Source organism: Haliaeetus albicilla, chromosome 21 (assembly GCF_947461875.1).
Source record: "Haliaeetus albicilla chromosome 21, bHalAlb1.1, whole genome shotgun sequence".
Taxonomy (NCBI): domain Eukaryota; kingdom Metazoa; phylum Chordata; class Aves; order Accipitriformes; family Accipitridae; genus Haliaeetus; species Haliaeetus albicilla.
This window is the reverse complement of record NC_091503.1, coordinates 8,285,402-8,309,878: the sequence shown is the minus strand read 5'-3', so window position 1 is coordinate 8,309,878 and position 24,477 is coordinate 8,285,402. Positions and strand designations below refer to the sequence as shown.

Here is a 24,477-nt window from a genome sequence, read left to right as displayed (position 1 = left end):
AATCAGTAAAGGACAGACTGGCTTGAAAATGAGACATTCTTTTGGTGATACTTCAGTAGGATTCTTCTCTCAATATAGAAAGATTGGATTTCAAGGCTGGAGAAGGGGCAACTGTGTCATCCAAACATGGACGGGAACATTTGTTGACTTCAGGTAATTTGCCTCTGGGGTTAGAGTTGAGCACTTACCTGCATTCTGAAGTCTTTTCTGCTGGGTGAGCACAGTCATTCTTCTGCAGTTTGGAGTTCTGTGTCTCTCTTGCATCCTACTGAAATATTAAGAGCATCAACTCTAATCTAGGGTGCTATTTCATACCCAAATCCCTATGAATCTCCTGACTGATCTGTCTCTGGTCTTGTATTTGTATTTGGAATAGAGGAGCTGATGATTTAACTAAACTTTCCAGGAAAAAAAAAGTCATTGTATGAATATGTAAAACAGATGACTACAGAGGTTAGAAAACAAACAGTTCTGCTCACAGATATTGATGGTGATTTTGCAAACTATAATGAGTGGTTCAACTTTGTCTTTTTCTTCTTTCATCAGAGAAAGATATTGCTATTCCTCTAGCAAAGATGTTTGCTAACCTGAGGAAGTTTAAGACATGCTACTATGGGAGGGGGGGGGGGGAAAGATGCTGTGTGCAGCAGCAGCTACATTGTTTTACCACAGATGCATAGTTTCGGTGAATTATCTGGCAATTTTTTTTTTAAAGCGTAATCCTTCTATTTTATGGGGGCCTGTCGTTGGGCTTTTTTCTCTTAATTCGGAGTAAATCATACAGATGAGAGATTTGGCTTTGTGATTGGGAACTTAGGGAAAACTTCAATGTTAACAAAAGGTGCTCATTTTTTTTACTCTGATGCCTTGTTTCCTTTACTACAAGAATACTAACTGCCTTCTGCTGTTTGATACGTGTCTTTTAATGTCCATCTATGCAAGGTATGTTTTAGAGTGGGACTTCAAACTTTTCCTCCCCTTTTGTTTTCCTTTACTTCTAGTCTAAAACAGATCAGTAACACTGTGTATTACTCTTCTCTGTAAAGAGTTCACCACCCTCCCAAGTTTTCTGCTTCTATTATATTTATTTATAGTTTATTAATGCTTTTATTTATTTCTATTTATTCTGAGATATTATCCTCAAATCTTGATTTAGAAACATTATTAACTAGTCTTTATTGCAAGCATAACTTCTCTAGCCTTATTTATCCTATTAATACAAGTGCAGAGGAAACTGAAGAGAGGCGTATATAGAGAAGAGGACAGTTCTGGCAGTCTGATGGGGCTGATAAGACTCTTCCTGATACTGTCATGGTCTAACCTAAGTGGCAGAAGGCAGAGCATTTAATATCTCTTGGTGCTTCAGTTTCTTGAAAGCCAGCAGGGACAGTAATAGCCTTAAGGATATCCTTCTGAGGAGAAATTCATCGTTACCTGTGAAAATGTCAGATCACCTGACAGTCCAAGCAGAAAGGAAAAAGGCAATTGTAGCCTTTTAGATTAGGAGGAAGTTGTATTGCCAAATTGCACCAGCCTAAGGAACAGAAAATTTAAATTTTATTCCCAGTTCTACCATGGACAAGTTTTACATTATTTCTTTTTCACCCATTGGCTGTCTTGTTTCTTTGCAGACTATCTGACTACATTTGGGGTCTCACACAATGGTGTACTAGCTTTCTGAGGTTCCTGTCAAAATATAAGCAACTTGAAAGCTCCTGATAATGAAGTGAGTAAACACTGAAGATACTGTTCTGGCTGGGAAAGGCATTGTATTAAGACAGAATAGGGCAAAGGGGGAACATTTGGTGAGATGAAGATGGGAGATATGCTCTAAGAATTCTAATAAGGGATGGCTACAAGATCAGACCAAGAAACAGTTTTTAATATGAGTGAATATTGGAGTTTAGTGGAGTCAAAGGTATAAAACCTGTATTTGTCTTCCAGTAGGAGAAGAGAAACACAATTTTACAATATACTTATATTAGCTTGTTTGGTTTTGACATAATTAAAACATAAGAAATCAATTGTTACTGATACTTTCTGCCTTCCAGATGGATGCTTTAAGCACAGAGATAAATTTCTAATAATAATTATGCATTTCATTGACAATAGCTCTTACTGAGCATCCTGACTGCTTCCACATTCTGAACATCACATTTCTCAGTTAGAATCTGATTTTGCACTGAAGAAAAAAAAATGAAGTTAAATATACAGCAGTCCTTCCCCCTCCTCTTTAATGTTTTTGTTTATGCAGTGGATCAGATCCCATGAGGTCCAGGAGAATTGTGACACTGACAATAAGATGACATGTGCACAGTTACTACTGCCATATAGTGCTCTAAGAGATGTGAATGTCATTTTCATGTACTTGAGTAAAAATATTTCTTAAAGAAGAATTTTACTGAAGTTCTACAACAACCCGGTTTGATTTATACTTGATGTGAGTGCAAATTCTTGTTGCTTGGATTTTTGCCAAAAATTTTTGGCTTTCAATCTGGCAGTTCTGGAATTCATGCTAATACCATTGCTCACATAGAATATGTGAGTCTTGAAATATAAAATTGAACCTTCAACAATGATGGTAATAATTGAAAGGATTCAACCTTTGCATCCCCAAATTAAGAGAAAATTATATTTGCTGTTCATATGAATAGTCTAGCTAAAGATAAGTTTTTATCTATTTCTACTTTTGGCTACCTAGACTTCACCAGGAGTTGAAGTTAAGTAGGTGAATTTACTACCAATCTCTCAGTCCATACGTCTGGATATTGGACTATGTCTTGGTCGGTTTGTATACACAAAGTATTTTGTATGCATAAGTAAGTTGTGGGTTTGTGTGTGATGCCTCTAAAAAAACTTGCATGAAATAGCTATAAACAGAATCTGGAAGCATTTGATTTGCATGTTGTTAATCTGATTTGCTTTTTGGTAAAGATCCTAAATTTGGTCTTACTGCTTCTGTAGTATTTAAATGCATGTATTTTAAGTGTATGATCTGAAACTCATGGTTTTCTCCTTGAGTTATGGTACTGTGTAAGAAATTGTGCAGTGAAGTCCCCCCTATGCCTATTGTCAAAAGTAGACTGAATTATTGCCCAGATTATCTAGAATAGATAGAAATATTGCCTGAATTATTTGGAACCAGAGCCCAGGCTGATTTTGTAGCCTTCAACAGGGAACTTATCATTACTGTTATTTTTGGTAGGGCATGAAGCATTAAATATCATATCACTTTTCTGTTGTTAGACAACTTCCCTCTTTCTAACCATTAAGTTTATCTTTATGCAATTATAGATACGAAAGAAGAGACTCTGAAAATGCTTAGGTTTGCAAACCAAGAACTGATACCTGAATCAGTGCTAATAAGAAAAGAAAAAATATTTTGCAACCTCTGCTGTTCCATAGTTTTGTATTCTCAGTCAGAACATGAATTCTCATCCAGTCCCTAGTCTAAGCTCTGCTAAGGAGGTGTTTCAAAATTGAGGTGGAGTACAACCACAGGGCTGATTCCTATTAGGAGAATTTACAGGTGAAATCTTAGAAGTAGAAAAGACTACTAATGGGACTTCCAGACCTGCTGGTTGCAGCTGGATTTGGTAATTGCAAATCATTTAAGATCTTTTAGGAAAGAATTGGGGATGGAGGGGATTGTTTTTGTTGTTGTTTTGTTTTATTTTTTTTTTTCATCTGGCTTGTGCCCCGTTAATGTCATTCTCTGTGAGAGAGGTTCACTGGAAAAAAACATTTTCTCAAGTGTACTGCTTTGCACATTGGAAGCTTGACTTCTATCAGGGACACCATAAGAAACAACAGGTCCTTTCTTTATTTCATTTCTCTTCTGCTATCCTAACTTTAAGGTATACCTCTTGATAAATAAGAAGGTAGCACAAGAGTAGCACTTTTCATAATCTGTTAAAGCAGAAAAGAGAGTTGATGTGCATCCTGCTAATTGCATATGAGCACTTCAATGAATAAGGAGCTTAAAATGTCCCTAAGTCTGTCTGAATCCAAATGTGATATAGCTACAATGTTATACACATGTTGAAATGTAGCATTTCTTTGTATTTCTGTCTTTTTTTCTGAGCAGGGTTATGCTTTACTGTCTGCTTTTGTCTACAAATGTAATTCCTGGCATTATTTAGACTGAAAAAGTGTGCTTAATTTGATTTTGTTCTCTGCAGAAATACAGCTTCTTTCAAGTGTGAGCAATTGATCTAAAGCTGTTTAGCAGTTTAGCTGTTCTTAATGTATCACTATCACATTTGCCAAATGCAAAATTGATACATTTAATCTGTGTTCTTCCAGATATGTTATCAAGGGAGGAAGGATTTCTTCTGTATTTGTTCACTTATTTGCAATTGCATATACATGCACATTCTTATTTAAGTGTAATGGGATGGCACTAAACCTCCTGACAAACCTTCAGAGACAGATATATGTATAACAGCATTGGTATATGATAGTAAAATTAGAACCATGCAGCTAAAGCAAACATCTGAATAAACCCAATGTATAAAAATATTATTTACTTGTGAATGCAGAGAAACATATTAATGTTAGATGGGAATCATATAACAAGTTGTTGGAATTGTTTATAACGTTTCTGGTGCAGTTGTCACTGAATAGAAACTAAGATATGGACAGACCAAGGAAAAGACAGATCTGGTAACTTTCGCATTACTGCTACTAAGGACAACTTGCACAGCAGTGTTGTGTTTACACAGTGTAATGACTTAGATCTGCAAGTAAATTTTGACAATGTTTAAGCCAGTACTAACAGAAAAATAACAAACAACCAACTGCCTTGAAAAGGGGAAATCCACAGAATAATTTTAGTGAAGTTAAGTAAGGATATTTTCTGTTGTATTTATTTTCATGGTATTATACAGAAATAATACCTTTTGTCCAAATCAGAGGATATCTGTTCTGTCAAAAAGCTGCTGCTTGGTTGTATTAATACAGCATTATTTCCAAAAAGCACCCTGTCTGTCCATACTGCTAAAAACTTGATAGGCAATTTGAAGAATGCTACCAATAATCCATAAAGATTTGTCTTTATGGTTGTTTTAAATTTTTTTTATAATCATTTGATAAACCATAGACAAGTTTGTATACAGTATGGATGCTTTACTGACATCCTTCTTAGTAATTTCATCTTTTGTGTGTGTAGTCTTTTGTATAAATTATGTTCCATTTATACTGTTTATGGATGTTTTCTAGGTAACTATACACTTTTTTAGTGTACTGTACTAAAATTCACTTGTAGCATCAAAACATTTGAACGCTCAGATACAGGAGTAGAAGGGCAGATGATTTATAAAAACAAAAGAATTTTAGAAGATACCAGGATGCGTGCACTCTGGAATAACTGCAATGAATGAAAGAATGGGTAGTTGATTCTTTGGAGGCAGCTCTGTAGTTATGGCTTTCAACAGTTGGAAGAAAATATGTGTTTGGTTTAAAATGAGATGCCAGAAACTCAAAGAACTCAACTTGCTTGTTTTTATTTTCCATCACGGTAGATCAAAGGAGATTTATAACAGAAGTCAGGGGACTGCAAGGCATTGCCGAGACTGCATGGAGAATTAAATGAAACAGTGTTATTGTCAGAGCAGGAGCTGCAGCTGGTATGAACATTACTGAATGGAATGGGGTGATGATGTTACTTTTAGAAGAGTAATATTTTGGACTGGGTACTGCTCTGTTGAATCTTTTTTTTTCTTTTTTTTCTTAATGCATGTACTGTGAAATATTTTGCTATTCTTTCCTTCATGAACAGCCTTTTGATCATAGTACTGTCTATGTGTTCCTCCACAGCACTTGGGCTGTTTGACATGGGAACCTCCACTCCTTTACTAGCAACTCTCTCTGCAATTTATTGCTATTCTTTTCCTGTTAGTTTTTTGTTTGTTTGTTTGTTTACTTAGCCACCTTTTTATGTTGTGTTGTCCATCCTTTCATGTCTTCTTTTTGGAAAAAAAACCCCTCAATGTGGGATCTGCTGTTGTATTTTTGTCTGTGTGGTCTCACAGAATCACAGAATGGTTGATGTTGGCAGGGACCTCTGGAGGTCATCTTGTCCAAGCCATGCCTGCTCAAGCAAGGCCATCTAGAGCCAGTTGCTCAGGACCATGTCTAGACAGCTTTTGAGCTTTTGAGTATCTCCAAGGATGGAGACTCCACAACCTGTCTGCACAACCTGTGCCAGTGCTCAGTCACCCTCACAGCATAAAAGTGTTTTCTGATGTTCAGAGGGAACCTCCTGGGGTTCACTTTGTGCCCATTGCCTCTGGGCCTGTCACTGGGCACCACCAAAAAGAGCCTGGCTCTGTCCTCTTTGCACCCTTCCTTCAGGTATTTATATACATTGATGAGGTCCCCCCTGAGCCTTCTCTCAGCTTCTAGGGTAAAGAGTTCCAGCTCTCTCAGCTTTTCCTCATACGTGAGGTGCTCCAGTCCCTTCATCATCCTTACGGCCCTTTGCTGGACTCTCTCCACTATGCCCATGTCTCTCTTGTACTGGGGTGCCCAGGACTGGACACAGCACTCCAGGTGTGGCCTCACCAGGGCTGAGAAGAGGGGAACGATCTCCTCCCTTGACCTGCTAACAATACTTTGCCTCATGCAGCTCAGGATACCTTTAGCCTTCTTGGCGGCAAGGGCACGTTGCTGTCTCATGCGGTCCAGCAGAACCACCAGGCTCTTTCCAGTTGGTCAACCCTCAGCATATACTGGTGCCTGGGGTTGTTCCTTCCCAGGTGCAGGACTTTTCACTTCCCCTTGTTGAACTTCATGAGGTTCCTGTCAGCCCGTCTCTCCAGCCTGTTGAGGTCCCTCCGGATGGCAGCACGACCCATCAGTCACTCCTCCCAGTTCTGTGTCATCTGCAAACTGGCTGAAGGTACACTCTGCCCCATCATCCAGATCATTAATGAAAATGTTAAACGGGAGTGTACCCAATATTGATCCCTGGGATATACTGCTAGCTAAGGGCCTCCAACCAGACTTCATACCTAGTATATTCATAGTCTCTTAATGAATAAATAATAAAAATTTAAAATACTGATGTGCATGCAGTCATTGTAAAAGAAGACTACTAAGATTTCAGATTCAAGCTTGCAGAACTTAGGAAATGCTAAAATTATTCGCTTATCCTTCATCTAACATGTTGTGGTACATGAGAATCATGACATTTTGCTATATTATTGTATTGAAGGCACATATTTTCTTAATTCTGCTTCAGTGTCATTATTCAATGTGGTTTATGGCTTTGTTTGAGGCACACTTTTCAAGTCCTGCTTTTGTATAACTTTCTTAAGGACTTCTGTAGTGTTTAACATTATAATAGCTGAAAGTTTTCCAAACATTAGCTTATCCTCTCAGTAAATGTCTGATGTGGGGCCATGACGTTTACCCTTTTCCACAAAACAGAATTTGAGACATAGAGAGAGGCTGTGGTCAGAAGTACAGGCTGACTTAGTGACAAGACACAGAGGACCAGACTTCGTATTTACAATTTTTTCTCTTATTATAGCATGGTGTGTGCTGAAACTGTGAGTGTTCAGCACCTCTTTATATCAGACCCAGCTCTTCAGTCAGAAACTTAGAAATAATAGGACATAACAGGAAAACACTCATGAAAGAAATCTGGGTCAAGTGACATGCTCAGCATCATACAGGCATAGGTGGCAGAGGATTAGGTATGGTCTAGTTCAAAGGAGAATGTTTTCATTGTGAAAACTTCTATTTTCCCTTCCATTCAGCTTCATTCACCACAATTCTTCTGGCTTCTACACCATAAAAGACAATCTTTTCTAGACAAATGTTGCTGTGCTGTGACTTACCCATAGACCAGTCCATCTTGTGCAATAAGGGTACTTTTGGGAGTGTATGAAGGGAGATGGAAAGTAATTAGGAAATGTGTGTAATAAATTGGCTTCTTTGCATATATGCACTATAATATTTTTTTTTTAGTTTGCATTATACATAGATAAACAATTCTGTCATTTGTTAATTTTGGAGTACTTGGGGTTTATTGTTAGGTTTCTATATACAATTTTACAGAGGTTAAAAATATATCAAACATGGAATAAAAACAAGGAAAAATGGGATCATCAGGTTCCATATAGCTCATTGCTAGGTTTGGAGTCTTTAAAAACACCACATTGATCACTATTTCATGAGCTCATGAAGCAACCAACTAATGTGCTCTCTTCATCCATGTGGGTCAACACTGAGTGGAAAGAATTCCAGTAGGTTTGACAGGCATTTGCTGATAGTGATACTTATGAAAATGGGGTCTAATTCCAGATTTTTTCTTTCTCATCCTTCTTACACCTCATTGTCTTCTTATAAATGCAACTGTTGACTTCTGGGATCTCTGCCAAGTTTGTAACCAGAAATGAAAAGCAAGGAAAGCATCTCCACTGTAGTTTGAGTAGGTATCATACTAGACCTATCATTTCAGAGGATAAAGCTGCCTACCTTGAAGACAGAGATGGCAAAAAGCAACCCCACAGTCCCCGGTAAGGTCTGTACCTCCCTTTCTGACTTTTTATTTCGTGTGCTGCTTTTTTTTTTTTCCCCACCCATCCCAGGTTTCCTTGTTCAGTCTCTGTGAATTTATGTATTTACCCCTATACTGCCACTGTTTCTTCCTTCTTGCTTCTTTATCAGAAATAAGTCTTTTTTTCTCTCCTGGCTAAGAAGAATACGTCCTCCAGCCTCCACTCCTGCTCCTACCACTCTTCTTTTATTTTAATGCTCCTTGACCTAATCTGTTCCCATTGGTAAGCTTCCCCGACTCAAAGGCCAGCTGTACCCTGTGGAGTTTCACATTCTGCCTTCAAAGCATGAAGGTTGTTTTACTCCTGTGAGAAGATTCCAGCTGTATATTTTTTCCTCGTTCTCTGAAATCTTGGTATCGTTTTGGCTGAAATGTTTTTAAATTATTTCTGCCTGAGGCAGACCATCAGCATAGAAAATTTAATCCTAAATAATTTGTTTGGTAAATTTATAAGCAACTATAAAAGGATTCTCCTAATGGGAAGTATTAGGCAGTGTTAAAAATAGGTTATGATGCCACCTTGTTTTAAAGTTACTGTCATGTGTATAAATAAGTATATGGCTGAGTAACTGTTTTGGCATAGATATCCAAATGCTATCAGTATAAATAAGTGCTGGCTTTTAAATAGTTACCATACCAACAGAAATAGGAGTTAGTGACAAAGTATGGCTTTTCTAGAGTTAAACCTTAACTCCCAAAGTTAGTCCAGTTTAAGGGTGCAAATGCGACTTGCAGTAACTATGCCTGAATAAATTAATGTATCTGTAGGATAAGACTGGTTCACTCTAGCTGAATAAAACCCTAGCAGAAATATACCAAAATACTCTGCAGAAAAGGGGGTAAGCACACATTCAGTGACTCTGAAGTTCCTGTTCCTCAATAATTCCACTAAATCATTTATTTTCTTCGACTTGAGAATTTGGCGTAGCTCTGTGTGTGTGTGCGTGTGTGTGTGTGAGCATGCATAGAATAAACTTTTGTATATATGCAGAAATTGTCACTTATTTCCCATCTCATTGTTGCAAATTAAATAACAGAAGACAAAATGCTAAAAAGAAATGAAGCTTTTAACTTAATTTTCAACACTCAGTATTTCGTTGATCATCTAAAAAGCAGTATGGCTTTAAAGAGCTGCTTCCCAGCCATGTAAATACATTTCCACATATTTGTGTCTCCTTTCATTATAATTTAGTTTGTCTGTATTACCAAACTGAAAATGCAACTTCTATTCTAAGACAATCCTTAGCTTTCTACTATAGGGTCCAAGCCTAGATCTGATATTTTAGGAGGCAGAAGCACAGTTGGTACAGCCAGAAAAGAAAGTTCCATGAACTTCACCTTCAGATCAATGTGAGAGGGTTTGCCCAAAATAAGAGAATCTTATGCTTCCAGTTTTGCACAAATAAATGAGTAAACTTGGAAGACAGTGCAGATATCTCAATACTGTCAGTTCCACATGGATCACCGGGAACTGTGAATGTATCTTTACATAGTGAAATGTCAAATGGTGGCAGAGATTAGGAAGCTTGAGTTAGATTCTGCAATCTCCTCCTTTCCTGTGAAAGGACTGAGAATGAAGATCTTTGGAAACCAGGAGCAGATGGACGTATGACACTTCTAATTTCTATATTGATACAACAATGGGAAAGGGAGAAGGAAAGTAATGGAATTTTTTACAGATGCATCATGCATTGCATGGTGTATTTATGTGCCCAAGTACAGCAAAAGCCAATGAACTTCATTGTCTTTCCTTGCAAGATTCAAAATCTATCATGGTAGATAAATTTTTCAAAACCAAATCTTTTCCTATACAGTAGTAAAGAGAGGTAGCCCCCACCCCCTGACGTTTTGCTGCTTTTCTTCTTTCTGTCTCCAGATGATGTGCTCATGTGCTAGTATAGCATATTAAATGCTGACTTGCTCATCTGCTGAAAGGTTGTGCTTAGGTGGTGGGTCATTTCTGTTCCTACTGATGGTTACAGATCTGGGGAAATGACAGCAGTTGGTTACATTAGGAAGTGATACTAGGCACGATAAGGATCTTGCCCCTTTTTTTTTTTTTTTAAATTGTCTTTTTGACTGGTAGTTAGCAGCTGAAAACAAGCAAAATAGTTACCACTGAGCAGCCTAACAACAGCCAGTGATCTATCTACTCCTGTATTAGATCTTCTAATAATGAAATGGTTTTCATTTTTAGTTTCTTCCTCACTCCCAAATACAACATTTTTCAGCTCCTGTTTTAAGACAATTTGGCTTTTTTTTTTTTTTTAGGAAGACTTTTTTTACAACCAGAGAAAGTCCTTTATGACACTTTTTAGATAGAGCAATACTGACATCCATTGGTTTAATCTTTCGTGACTATTTGTTAAATCTTTCCTAACTAATGTACACATAACCCTCTACAGTATCACAGTGAAAGGATTGGACTTGATATGATCCAAGGAGGATTGTGCTAAGTCCAATTTGCTGTATTAGAAACATGAAACCAACACAGATTAACTTGATGAAAAGGAACACATTGCAAAATGTGAAGTCTGAATACAGTGACTGAAATAAAATAAAAACAGGCATCGCAAGTATCAACTGGGGAAAAAAATATTAATGGGGGATTAGTAGCGATGCTGGCATTTTTTTCAGGTAACCTCTGGAAATGTGAAAATACCTAATATTATATGAACCTGTCTTGTTTTATATAAATCATAAAACTGGCAAAGCACGAGGAAAAATGTTTCTAATCTAATAGCATAAGCAGTTCAGTGAAGAAAACTATTCTCTGTGGTTTCATTTGAGCCCTCTGAGGTTGCAATGTAACTTGGCACCATGCTATTTAAAAAAAAAAAAAAAATATAAATTTTATAAACATTGCTATAAGATCACTGGTGGTATAGGAAAGCGGTTATATTAATGGAGAAAAAACACACCGCAAAAAGTGGCGGTGTTTTCAGTATTTATTATTACGACAAGCTAAGCAGATGAAGCTGATTACCTTCGACTTCAAAAACAGAGACCCATTCTGTCAGCGAAGGGAGGGCGACAGGCTTTAACAAAAAAAAGCTCTCCGTTTGCTGTACCCTCCCACCGCATTCACTTGCAAATCACTGTGCGCTTGGAAAAGCCTGCGCTTCCCTGCGCTCCAACCTTCCCAGGGTAAGTGCTGCGGCTCCATCCGCACCGCTTCTCGCTCCCGGCCTCGGAGGGAGGGAGAAGGAGGGGGGGAGAGAAGGAGTGTGTGTGTGTGAGTGTGTGTCTGTGCATGTTGCCTGTGTGCGGTGGGGATGGTGTGTCTTTTTTTTTTTTTTTTAATCAGGAGCTCTGAATGAAAGCCAGTCAGAGGGAGAGCTCCCCCTTAGCTTTGGTTCCCGGCTGTCCAGAGTTAAGTGATGCTGGGAGAAAAAGCCCGAGTTAGATCCAAGTAGGATCAGTCTTAGAAAATAACAGGAGAAAACAAACAAAAAAAGGACTCTAATAGCTTGGGTTTCAGTTTGGTTGGGGTGGACACTACTTCACTTTCTCAGAAGCTGAATAAAAGGTAGGAGCCTTTCTTATTTCTATTTCCTTAAGCTCTTTGTAGTTGCTGGTGTTATCGTTGTTATTATTACTATAGCAGGAAGAGTATGGTGTTTAATGCAATGGATAGAATTGTTCCACTATATACAACTTTTGACATTTTATAAATATGCTTCCAGAGTAATGAGAGCTAGGAAATGACTGCTGTGTATTTTCTCCTCAGAGTAAACCGATATGATATTTATTCAAGATTGAAACACTAAGCATTTTATAATTTTTATTTTTCTTTTCCTAGTAAGCAGGCTATCTTTTGAGCAGCAGTTTCCATCTGTATTCAGTTCTTGCAAATTCAGTGTGTGGGGGGAACATTGCTACTCGAATTGAAAAAAGCACAATATTTCATAGTGTAACTGTTATGAACATAGCATGAAACATACACATATGTGCCCTCACTTTCTCTACACCAGTGCAAGTCTGTAACAGCTTTCACTGCTATTCTTCCTGCCCTGAACTGAATTTCAGAATAATTATACACACTCAGAGCAAATGCTTATGAAGAAAATCCCTGTGGAGGGGGATAGCAGGGTGAATACAGGCAATATTTCAAATATCTGTACAGAGCTATATACACGCAAATGGGGAAAATATTGCCAGGTTTGACATTTCAGTAAAGGGGGCGGTGGGGGAAGAAGGGAAAAGGTGGAGGAACGAAAAATTTAGTCTGCAACTGTGTGAGCATTTATTGTCACTGCTGCAATAAAATCCATATTTGATGTGGTGTTAAATTAATGCAGCACAATGCAAGTCTAAATCCATGTTCCTAACTACTAACTATTGATGGCATTGTCAGCTGCATTAGAAATTTGCAATAGGCTAATACTGTCCATGATACTAGTTGCAGCTGTAAAAACCTAACAGTCCTTCAGCTTAAGAGAATGCATCTGCACGTGCAATCAGTGACAAATAGCAACCAGCATTTTAAAACTGACCTATCATTTCTGTTGCTTCCACACAAATGGAGCTGTTGCCTATAATCTTCATCTTTCATTTCAGTAAAAGCCTCTGTATTACCCCAACTGCACACCCATTGCTTTTAAGGTATTTTTTGAATTATACAACTTGTTGTGTATGCATGTGCATATGCATATATGAGTGTGTGAGCGTGTGCACAGTGTGAGGAAGCAGGTTTGTAAAAAATTATGTGGGTTTTTTTTTTTTAAGCTAGTAGGCTTTAAATTTACATGGCGATATTACTGGAGGGGGAAAGCAGGGAGTGGAAGACTGGAACGTACTTCTGAATCTCTAAATCCTTTTTAAATATGCAATTTACTAGCAATATTATGAGTCTGGTACCAGCATTTCTCAAGGTTTTCCAGTTACTCAAACTTTTATATTAATTGGTTACTTTTTGAATATAATAGTAGTCTGTGCTATTTTAGAGGATGAGATGAAAGAATGAACTTAGAGAACTGGGAAAGACAAGTAGAAAAGACAAGCTATCTTTCTCAAGAGTTGAAAACCAGCTTTTTGGAGCCAATGTGGGCTTGCATCAAGAGAGGAATACTTCTTGGATTATCAACTGGTAACCTAGTTTGTGCCTGAGGGAGTCTTCTCATATTTTTATATGCTTTGTTAAATAAAAATATGAATGAAGAGGTCATTTCTGTAGCAGTTTCTGTTAATTTTAGCTTAGCTTTATGTCCATGCTTTCTTTGTATGGTATCAAGATGATTTTGTACACTTAAATAGGAACTTTAATGTCTGAGGAGTGTTGATTATACTACAGATATTTAAACTTGAAACTGATGATGATGATTTACTTTGGGTAGCATTGGAAATATGTCTTGGTTGCTTGCTTTGCCAACAGTTTATATTTGTAATGCTTTGTAACAGTTCATGGAAAAGAAAATAGCAAAATCTCTCTTAAAGGGACTGTGCCTAGGACCTTACATATTCTTAAATGATCTTGTTGGCTTTGCATTAGAGTAAATGAGTGTAGATCTACTAAAACTTTGTACTGGCGTGTTCTCAATAGACAAAGGATCCGTGAAGAAACTGATGAAATACTGGAATGTGCTCACAGTAGACACTGTGGTTACTGTTCTTTTCTGTGCCTAGCTGTAGCTGAAAAATGCATAAAAATAATGTTATATGTCAAAGCAAATTGGCTCATCATTAATTAAATGTAGAAAGAGATTCATAAAGCACACATCTATACATACACACCAGTATACAAATTTCAGCTAAGTAATGTAAGTTATTTTTTCCTTGTTAAATAATTAAATGCAAAAAGCAGAAAAGGTTAATGTGAAAATAATATCTATCTATGATTCTGAGAAAGTAATTTCCTGATCTTAACGTGATTTCCCAAGGAAACAAGTGAATGAGATAGAGCCTGTCTCATCTGGATAATTCTGTGCAGGTGACTTAGTTTCTATGTCTGTTAACCATATTTACAGCCAGGTTGCAGGTCGAAGTAGTGTAATTTTACACCTTATCACACCACTAGGTTGCAGCACTAGTGCAGGGGGTCAAATTAAGATTGAAATACAGTTGAATAGTAGCAATGAGATGAAGTTTCTGACTTATCAAAATATTATTTTTAATTTATTCATTATTATCACTTGAAACCAAGTTTGTAAACACCAGGGCATCTTAATTGGACTTCACAATATGTCCCTGTTCATAGATTTGAAAAAATCTGCTGTACAGTTATTCTTTGATATTATGTGACAGACAGAAATGGAAGGAAAACACTGATTATTTCGGTTTAAGAATATAAGGGTTTAAGAAACATTTTGTGAGTGCCTGAAGTGAACCACATAAATGTATATTCTGTATTACCGTTGTATTTGCTAGGTTTTTTTAATAACTCACTAACTGATGTATCATTTATTATAAAGGATGAAAATTGAAATTCAGAAATAAAACTTCTTATGAGCAGTTTAAGTATGCCAAAGTAAAACATTATGAAGGGTGACTTCACTGCACGTAAGGATGCTATACCATAGCACATTTTCAATTGCTCTGAATTATATGCAACTATCAATGAAAGGTCATGTGAACTCAAGGTACACTTCACTGAAACCTTGGTTGACTATACAATGCACACACGGTACGTCCTGCACCCTAAAATCTACTAATGCTAACATTTGCTTTTTGAAGAAAACATACTTCCTCTACTGTCCAACTTCTGGAAAAACTTGAAAGCAAGAAACAATGGTGAAACAATGGTATTCTGTCTTGAACCAAATGTTCCCCAAACTCTCTTCAGGCCAAGAGGAACTTCTATGTTGAATGTTGCTTGTTTTTCCCTCCCTGGATTTACAGCTTTTTAGCTTTGAGTCCTTGGCAACTTCCCTAACTTGCCTGTTTCTGTGGGTTAGCAGCTCTACAATAGAGCAATAGAAAATAATCTTCATCTTTGTGGAGCTGAGTGCGTTACAGTTATCAGGCTGTATTACTACACACAGAAAAAAATCAACTAGACCTGAGCACTGTTTTTTCTTTGTTCTGTTTTCATCTGGTGGGAAGCCAGAACACCACCCAACCAAAGAGCTATTGAGCTATACATTCCATTTAATGGCTTATCAGTCGAATTTTCAGTATGTGGAGGATCTGCCAAAAATCTGCCAGTTGAAGCTTTATAAACATTTCTTTGTACATGCAGTCTTCCCAATTATTAAATGTCAAAACCAGTTACTTCAAGTGTGTGTATGTGTACAGTAGAGGCAAAACAGGGAGAACCTTTGTCTTGTACAGGGATTCATTTTAGCAAGCAGAATACTGTACAATTTCTCTCTAATCTATATCAGTGTTTTATTACTTCACTTTTTCTGTAAGCTCCCACTACTGTTTCTTACCTCTACTAACTTACATGAAATAGATAATGCTTATCACTTTTTTGATAAAGAAGCATGTCCAGCAGGAGGCGTAAAGCTCTAGCTGTATCTCAGAGGTACTCCCCAGCTTGTACTGTCACAGGGCACCTGATCTGCAATGTAAATTAAAGTCCGCTAGTTGGAAGTGTGTAGTACTATGTCTGTACCAACAGGCTGCATCAGGGGAATACAAAGACTTAGGAGGTTAACTGGATATAATGAAAAGCAACATGACAGGTGTCCTTTTTAATATTGTTCCCACATGCACATCATTCTTCACACAGTTGTTTGGCGTTTTTTATTTGTAACTTTATTATGGCGTCTCTTAATTGTAACTCAATGTGAACTTTGAATCATATTTCAAACAGTAGGAAATTGTGTAAAGAAGAGAGCATGTGTGTTTATGTAAAGGTAATGATTCAAAATATGAAATGAAAATATATGTTTCCAGAATTCTGTTGCTCAAAAGCTAGAACCATGTTGTTCTGTGTTTAAACAAAACAAAAACCCCCAAACCTCTCCAAAATATTTTCTCATGAAGAACTGTATATTATGTGAGATATATATATGTATGTATATGTAGGTTTATGATTTTACTGTTAATATTCCATCACCTTCTACATTACAGATTGGATTTATTGTATTATCCTGTTCAGTACTTTGCATTACAGCATAAAGAACACAACATACCATCACTTGGCCCAATCAGATCATGATCCTTAAAAATGAATGCAATCCTCATGAACTCTGCAATGCTATAATATCCAGATTTTGACATAAAGAATACATACCAATGTAATTTACAGCACTATGAGCAAGGCTCAAAATACAATGTCCAACAGGACTGTTAATTTTTTTCCCCAAATTAACATAAAATAGAAATATGTATAACTGAACTGTTATTGTGTGCTTTTGTCTACCATACTTCAGTAGTTCACATATTTACACCTGTTTAATGAATAAAATTATTATCTTGTTAATTGCTATGCTATCCTAATGGTAAGCATAAATAAAACAGTGATATGCCTGTGTCTAGGATACTTAGATGCTGTGCATTCTCTCATTGGTTCCTCTAAGTATCACAGGTGTATAGCTGATTTTTACTTCCACTAGGATCAAGAGAGTTTTGGGTGTAGATTTTCTTGAATATGTTTCATATCTTACACATAAGACAAAATACATGGACAAAATCTTTGAGTTTTTAAATGAGGGTGAGAAAAGAGATAAGAACCCAAAGTATTTGTAATTATTTAGAGGCAATATTCAGGACAGAGGGAGGATGGTCATGTTTATCCTGCTTCTAAGATTTCTAAGAAAAATTATCCCCTAAATGTATAAATTCCTTTCCCTTACAAATAGTGACCTGCCATTTTCCTGATGCCTTTTCGATGGTGAGTGGGACTGGCACCATAAATGTATGTAATGTCCAAGATGCAAGACTCAGTCAGCATCAGTAATGTCACTGTGCGTACAGTGCTGGCATCCTTGCCTCTGTCCCCTGTCCTGGGGTGACGGAGTCTCCAGGGCCAAGGCTCCTGTAACCCTGCAAAGGTCTTTGTACTGGTACTGCTACCACAGATAAAGTCTCCTAAAAAGGGATCTGGATACCCTTTTAAAAGTAGGTGATGAAAGACGGGAAAAGAGACCCTTCCTCTCTCACGACATTGAGATTTTCCTGACTGTCCATGTGGTTTAACAGGAATAACATAAAATTTTTTTCTTGATATGGTTATCTATCTTATAATGTTCTTTTAACAATACTGTCCCTCGCTAGACCTTAAAATGCTGTCAGATTTGGCCTTGACAAACACATGGGTTTCAATTATGAATTGGGATTGTAGTGTGTTTTATCTATAAGTTCCTATTTTTTGAAGGAAGGAGTGTCATCTTTTCTCCATATATCTTTCTACGCCTTTGGCAGAGAGAAAAAGGGGAGAAACGTGTACCTAACCTTCTTGTAGTCTTGACTGAAAACTGTCAATAGTATTACTATACTTAATTTGAAATTAAAAAATGGCTTCTTTCAATCCTCAGGTTGTTTTCTCTATTTTTTTTTTTTAAATACATCCCCTTATAATCATGTTTTCATGTTTCATTCTTTGTTAGAGAAATATCTGAGCCTAAAGGTATCAGGCAAGGTGTGAATCTAAAAGTTTCTATTTAGGTCCCTCTCTGGTTTATGGTACATAAGAAGATTCCATGAAGACCTATAGATCCATTTTACTTGTGTGTCACCAGAAAATTAGTTAAAAGCAGACTTAAATGTCATTGATTTCTCTACATCATGAAGATTCTAAGTAATACATTCACTAGAAGTGTACATGTGCTAATTAGATGAATAAGATTTAATTCTTAAAATAATATGGGGTGTTTTTTTGGTTTTTTGTTTTTTTTTTTAATGTTGAGGCTACTCAGAAGATGACCTGGATTTTCAGTAGCAGACTGTCAGTTGTTAGAAATAATTGCAAAACAAAACCCAAGAAAAATAGAGAGGAAAAAAAAAGCAGAATGTTTTTAAAACAAAAAATCCCAAAACATGATGAGCTGAAGCAGGAGAATGACAATATTTCAGCTCTTACTTTCTTTCCACCTGTAAGAAAAAAATTATGCAAATAACCTTTCACAAAAATTTCGCATCATGCTATAGATCATCTTTTTGTATTAGTATAGATGTCTTCTAATTTTTTTTTTCTTATTTAGTAGGGAGAGGATTTTTACATGTCAGTACTGTTGTATGTTATATTATTCTTTCTTTCATTATAATCTTGAATCCTGCAAAGTATGCTATGTAGAGCTACTAGCCTGCCCTCATGACTTTCTGCTAAAATATCAAAACAAAACTAATTAATCATGCTAAATGACTCATGGGTCATCTAGTAGTGAATTATAGTTAAATACATAGGTTAAAACAAAACCATCAGAATCTATAAAATCACTGCCATAGAATAAGGGGTGTTTCAGCAGAGATCAACAGCATTCAGCCATTTAATCAGCAGTCTTTAATCAAAATAGTCCTGTATTAAATGATAAGTAATAGCGTAGACCTCAATTTATGAATGAATTGTTGGGGTATACCCATTCATTTTGCAGCTGTATGAAAAAATTTGCTCATTTCTATGGTTAGGGAAGCAAGACATTTCATTACAACATGAAGGATAGTTTAAGAACTGCTTAAGCATAACACTTCCAAATTCCCTAAATATGCTACTGCTTCCCACTTTCCAAGGCCAGGTTTTAAATAGTATTTTTGTCTCCTACTTCTGTTCTCCTGTAGGATCGTTTCCACATGCTTTTGGCAGAAATCTGTAGTGTCCATAAAAGAGTAGGACATAGAACACTATCGTGAGTACAATCTTAGGGAAGTGTGATTTTTCTCCCTCTGTTGGACAAAGATTTTTCTGCCGTTAACGTGCTGAGATATGCTCTTTCCCTTGAGTAAGAGCATGGTAGTCATGGTCAAGATATCACTGAGGCTGACATCTTGATTAAAGTGGATGAACCGAGCTCCGGGCATATTAGGTACATTTGGTTCTCTCCATGACTTAATACTTGGGGGCATTCTATTGACAGTTTGTGATTAAGAACTTAAAAGCATATGTGTTATATGTTATTAGATCTGCTTTTTTCTGGTAGTTACATCTGAATGGCAGATGTACAGATACGGATAGACGGATTTTCATCTGTAACATTATTCTCTTATAAAATATACACTTTTTTCCTTGCTTATACAATTCCTTCAAAATTCTCTTAAGTGATTTCAAATGAAGTAGTACCCTGATTCGACCAATTAATTTGAGAAGATCTTTCTTAAGGTGGAAATGTATTACTTTTTTATTTATTTATATTATTTAAACAGTCTTTAATCATTCTAATGATCAGAAGAAACTGATCTCTGTTCTACAATTTAAGTATGTGTGTGGAATATATGTACAGAACGGAAAATTAAGACAAAATCATACATTTCTTCTTCTTTTTATCCTTGACTAGTAAGGCATCTGAACCCACTCTGAAACACACGTGCTGTTTCTGAATATATCCTAATTGTGCCTTCGTTTCCTCTAGCTTTTTATTTGATGTCAGAATAATGAGAATTGGAAAAGAAAGATGAACTAAGACATAGTGTATTATAATAATAATCCCATTAAAGTTTTGGCGAGCATAAATCTTCAAGAGAATTTAGGAATCTATAATGTGAATAAGAAAGGTCACTGGGCTTGAGCTATTCTAAATTCGATACCTAAAAGTTTGTGACAAAGAAGAAATCAATTATTTGAGTTCTGAAATGCAAAGTTCTTTAAAAAGTAACACTATAATTACAATTCCTTACATTCAGGGGTTTAAATTGTACTTGTTATGCTAGTGTTTTAGAACAAAACTTACAAATAGCCATCTACAAATGAGTGTTTTCAGCTTTCATTTCAAACCACCCACTTAGCTGGAGTTAAACACAAATGGTAAAGCTGAAAAGCTACTACTAGAAGGTAGTTCAGCCTTCTAAATTACAGGACGAAAAAAACTGTGTTAACACAGCAGTGACTTCTTGCTAAATTTTGGTTATGTACATTCAGGAGACGAAATACCCACCTTTTCCTTCCTCCATGACTGCAGCCATCAAGATCCAACCACTAAGTGCTTATGCACGTAGGGTTGCAGGTGTTTTGCCACTTGGACAGCCTGTGAAAGTCAGGTCTGATGGGATAAAAGCAGCCTAGGTGGATCAGTCCCACAACTGCCAGTTAAATGATTCCAGTTCAATCTCTGGAAAAGCACCCAGACAGTCTTGTCCTCCAGGTGTACATGACTATGGCGTCATTTTAGTGATGTGACTGATGTGACAGTCATTGTTACTCTGGGTATGCTGATTGGAGTCTATTTTGTTATCATGATAGTGGATTAAAACTGGACTATTTGTTATCAGGACAATAACATGAAAAAATTGTGGTGTCATAATGGCATGATTTCTGAAAAAAAAAAAAAGAATATTTTAAAGAATTAAATTCAATTTTATTTAAGTAAACAGACTTCATCTCAATTATTCTCATGTGTAATCAAGCACTGACTTCTCAAGGGTAATCCATTAAGCTTTAAAATACATGAGCTAAAATGAAGTGATGTACAGAAAAAATATTTTGAAGGTAGCTTACTACATTTCTGTACAATCAGAAATACTGGCAATGAGGACCAGGATAATACTGACACAAAAATAACTCTTTTATGTCTTTTCTCTTTAAAGGAAACACTTACAGTGACTTAAAGAAATTTGCTGGTGAATTAGTAGTTTTATGTTCGGAGATGTTTGGTTTCTTTTGGCTGAAGGCTGTGAACACATTTTTTCATGGTTATTTTGTTGGATTTTTTTAATAGATAAATGAAATGTACTACATGAAATAATTACCAGTGAAATAATTGTGATTTGAAATTTTTTGTCCCCCCAAGGCTTTGGGGTTTTGTTTTGATTTTATGCAGTTAGTGCACTCTGACCTGTACCTATCATATAATACTATTCTTTGTGAAGGATGAGGTTTTGCTGTGGGAATAGAAAAGCATTATTCTGACAATGAGATATCCCATAAGCTAGAAATATAGTTTCTTCAGTATATCTCACATTATATACCACACAACTTTTTAAAAAGTTCACTGAATTTGAGATAAACTTTTTTTTAAAATTGCAATTGGGAGGGAAAATTGAGTGGAGTAAAAGAATAATTCTTAATGTGTAAGTTGTTGAACTTTAATAAATTTTCCTTTAGGGGAGACTATAACTTGATGATGGGTTTAGAGTCATTTTTTTTTCTTGTGTCTGTTTAGTTTTTATTCATACATTTGCATATGTTCTTACGTGTCCTAAAAAGGAAATATATCATTCTAAACGTTCACTGCTTGTTCTTTGCCATTCGTGGGAAACTTAAGCTTTAGTAAAAGTTGTTTTTTTTTTCCCCTCCATATTCACTAACTCTATGGTAAGTCTCTGCATTTCAGCAGTTTGTCAAAGTAAGCAGTACGATGTTCATAACTTGCTAACCAAATAGAAAGTCAAATGTTGATGACATTTCTTGTGCAATTCCCTGCAAAGTTTGTTCATTTTTTTCAGACGGGAACCTTAGGAATGCAGATATTTTTAATCTTTTGGTGCCATCTTGTGGCAAGAGGATAATTATATGAAACCAGGAGGTACTCTTTTCTAGCCCACAGTTTCTATGCCTACCAGCAAAATAGCTTGCTTTGGTGATAGAGATGTATGTATGAATTTTTATAGTGACTGTAAAATAGCAAACCGGGTCATGCACAGGACAAAGTTCTCTTTGGTTGCTTCTTTTTTTTGATCTTTTCAAATGCATTACTATAAATATTGATTTGAGAAATCTCACAAAAATTTGCTATAATTACCACATAGAAATAGATTTTTAGTCTGTAATGCATTAGATCTCTGTAGAATACTTAAATACTTAACTAGTTCAAGGAAATTGTCAATATATTTTTATTGTATTAGTGCATTAGATCTCTGTAGAATACTTTAATACTTAGCTAGCTCAAGGCAATATTCACTTCAGCATCCTGTAATGTTTAACAGAAAGCCAAGGTCTGTGCTAACATTCTTGTTTTTCATTTTATTTTCTGGTTTTGGCTTGGGAAAATTCATACCAGCCTGCATCCAAAAAAGCAATAACAGCACAGGAATGCTGTTTATTTTCCTGATATTTTCATTGGGATTCAGCAAGATGAGTGGTTTTGGTTCTGTGATAAATGAATGCTAGTTTAATACCTGTTTTTTTGAAGATAATGCTTGTAGATGTCTGCAATCAGTGCAGATCACATTTTCACTCAATTTCCTAAGGAGTTTTCTATGTGATAGTCCATATTTGCTTACTTATTTTTGTCTGACTTCCAGTCACGCTGAAAGTTTCTAGATGCAAAAATATTACTCCCTGTCAATAGCTGGAAAGAAAATCAAGACGTCACTCCTGCTTTTACTTAAGCCAATAGTTCTCATTTTTTCCACAGTAAGGATGATTCTCTTTCTCTTTCTCTTTCTTTTTTCTTTCTCTTTCTCTTTTTCTTTCTCTTTCTCTTTTTTCTTTCTCTTTCTCTTTTTTCTTTCTCTTTCTCTTTTTTCTTTCTCTTTCTCTTTTTTCTTTCTCTTTCTCTTTTTTCTTTCTCTTTCTCTTTTTTCTTTCTCTTTCTCTTTTTTCTTTCTCTTTCTCTTTTTTCTTTCTCTTTCTCTTTTTTCTTTCTCTTTCTCTTTTTTCTTTCTCTTTCTCTTTTTTCTTTCTCTTTCTCTTTTTTCTTTTTCTTTCTCTTTTTTCTTTTTCTTTCTCTTTTTTCTTTTTCTTTCTCTTTTTTCTTTTTCTTTCTCTTTTTTCTTTTTCTTTCTCTTTTTCTTTTTTCTTTTTGAAAGACATTTATTATAGTCTGGTCCAAATAACATCCAAAAATCTTGTAGTCATTGAAGATCAATTGCAAATTATAACTTTGTGAGTTGTTGTTATAATACCCTTTTTTCAGACAAGGGATGTGAAAGCATATAAAGATTAAAAGTGGTTGTACCTTGGCACTGGAAAACAGACTGAAATTTTGAATTTCAGTCCAGTACCATCACCACAAGAGAAAAAAAAATTACAGTATTTTTTATAATGTATCCTCCCAGCTGAAGGAAGAAATACTATCAATCAAAATGAGTACCAAATGAAAGTACTGTTTAAGATCTCATCTTTGAAATGGAAGTAGTATTCCAATTGGATACTCTTGCAATGTCAGATACTTCTGTCACTTTCTGTGCACATGGCCAATACTGCCTCGTTGTGTATTATATGCTTTCTAAACTTATACAGAAAATAAAAATATTATGTGGATTTTAATACAAGATATGTTTTCTAGCAATTATATGGCATATATTAAAATACTAGTCACTAGAATGTGATTTTTTAATAAGCAATCACTAGCTGAGGTATAGTTATATGCTGTGCCAGCTTATGACTGATAAATCAGTCAACAGCTGAAGCATTGCTTTTGGATGGTTAGACATTGTGTGATTTCTCTGATTAGGGTTAGCTAGAGAGAAAACTCTGTTGCCTATCAGCAGGAATTGAGGGAAGAATCATAGCATTAATGTAATAAGATATAGAATTTCAACAGTTTTGTACATGTACGTGATAATGTGTTAGAATTTTTCTTCCTGATCCAGTAAAATTCTCTTGACAATTAACACACTTGAATGCTTCCCTCTCTTTCTGTATCTTTTGGTTCCTTCTATAGTATACTTTGGCTACAAGATGAAAGCGGTAGGTGAATTAAGTAAAGAGAGAATTGCAATTGCTCATTCCAGTGAATTCACATGGTGTGAATTCCCTTACAAGGAAGACAAACCTAAATAAGTGTCACAGTCTTTGTGACGGAAAGGTGTGAAACTTAAGGCATGCATCTAAATAATATTTGTATAAAGTTATGATATTATGATATGCACAATATGCTAATAATAATAAAATTGAAACCCAAAATATAATTTTTACCTTTTGCAGTCCATAT

General features: G+C 35.9%; 1 protein-coding gene across 4 annotated transcripts in view; it reads left to right on the top strand.

Moving 5' to 3' along the window:
* Positions 1–11,584: 11,584 nt before the first annotated feature.
* The window catches only part of CDH10 (cadherin 10), a 99,299-nt gene continuing 86,406 nt past the window's right edge, over positions 11,585–24,477 (top strand). For 2 of the 4 annotated variants that reach the window (XM_069808916.1, XM_069808919.1), the window contains exon 1: positions 11,839–12,095. The gene's annotated coding sequence lies outside the window, so the exon portion shown is untranslated. Of the gene's footprint in view, positions 11,714–11,838; positions 12,096–13,126; positions 13,172–24,477 lie in introns of those variants that run through there. The other 2 variants (XM_069808917.1, XM_069808918.1) reach the window with 2 other exon arrangements.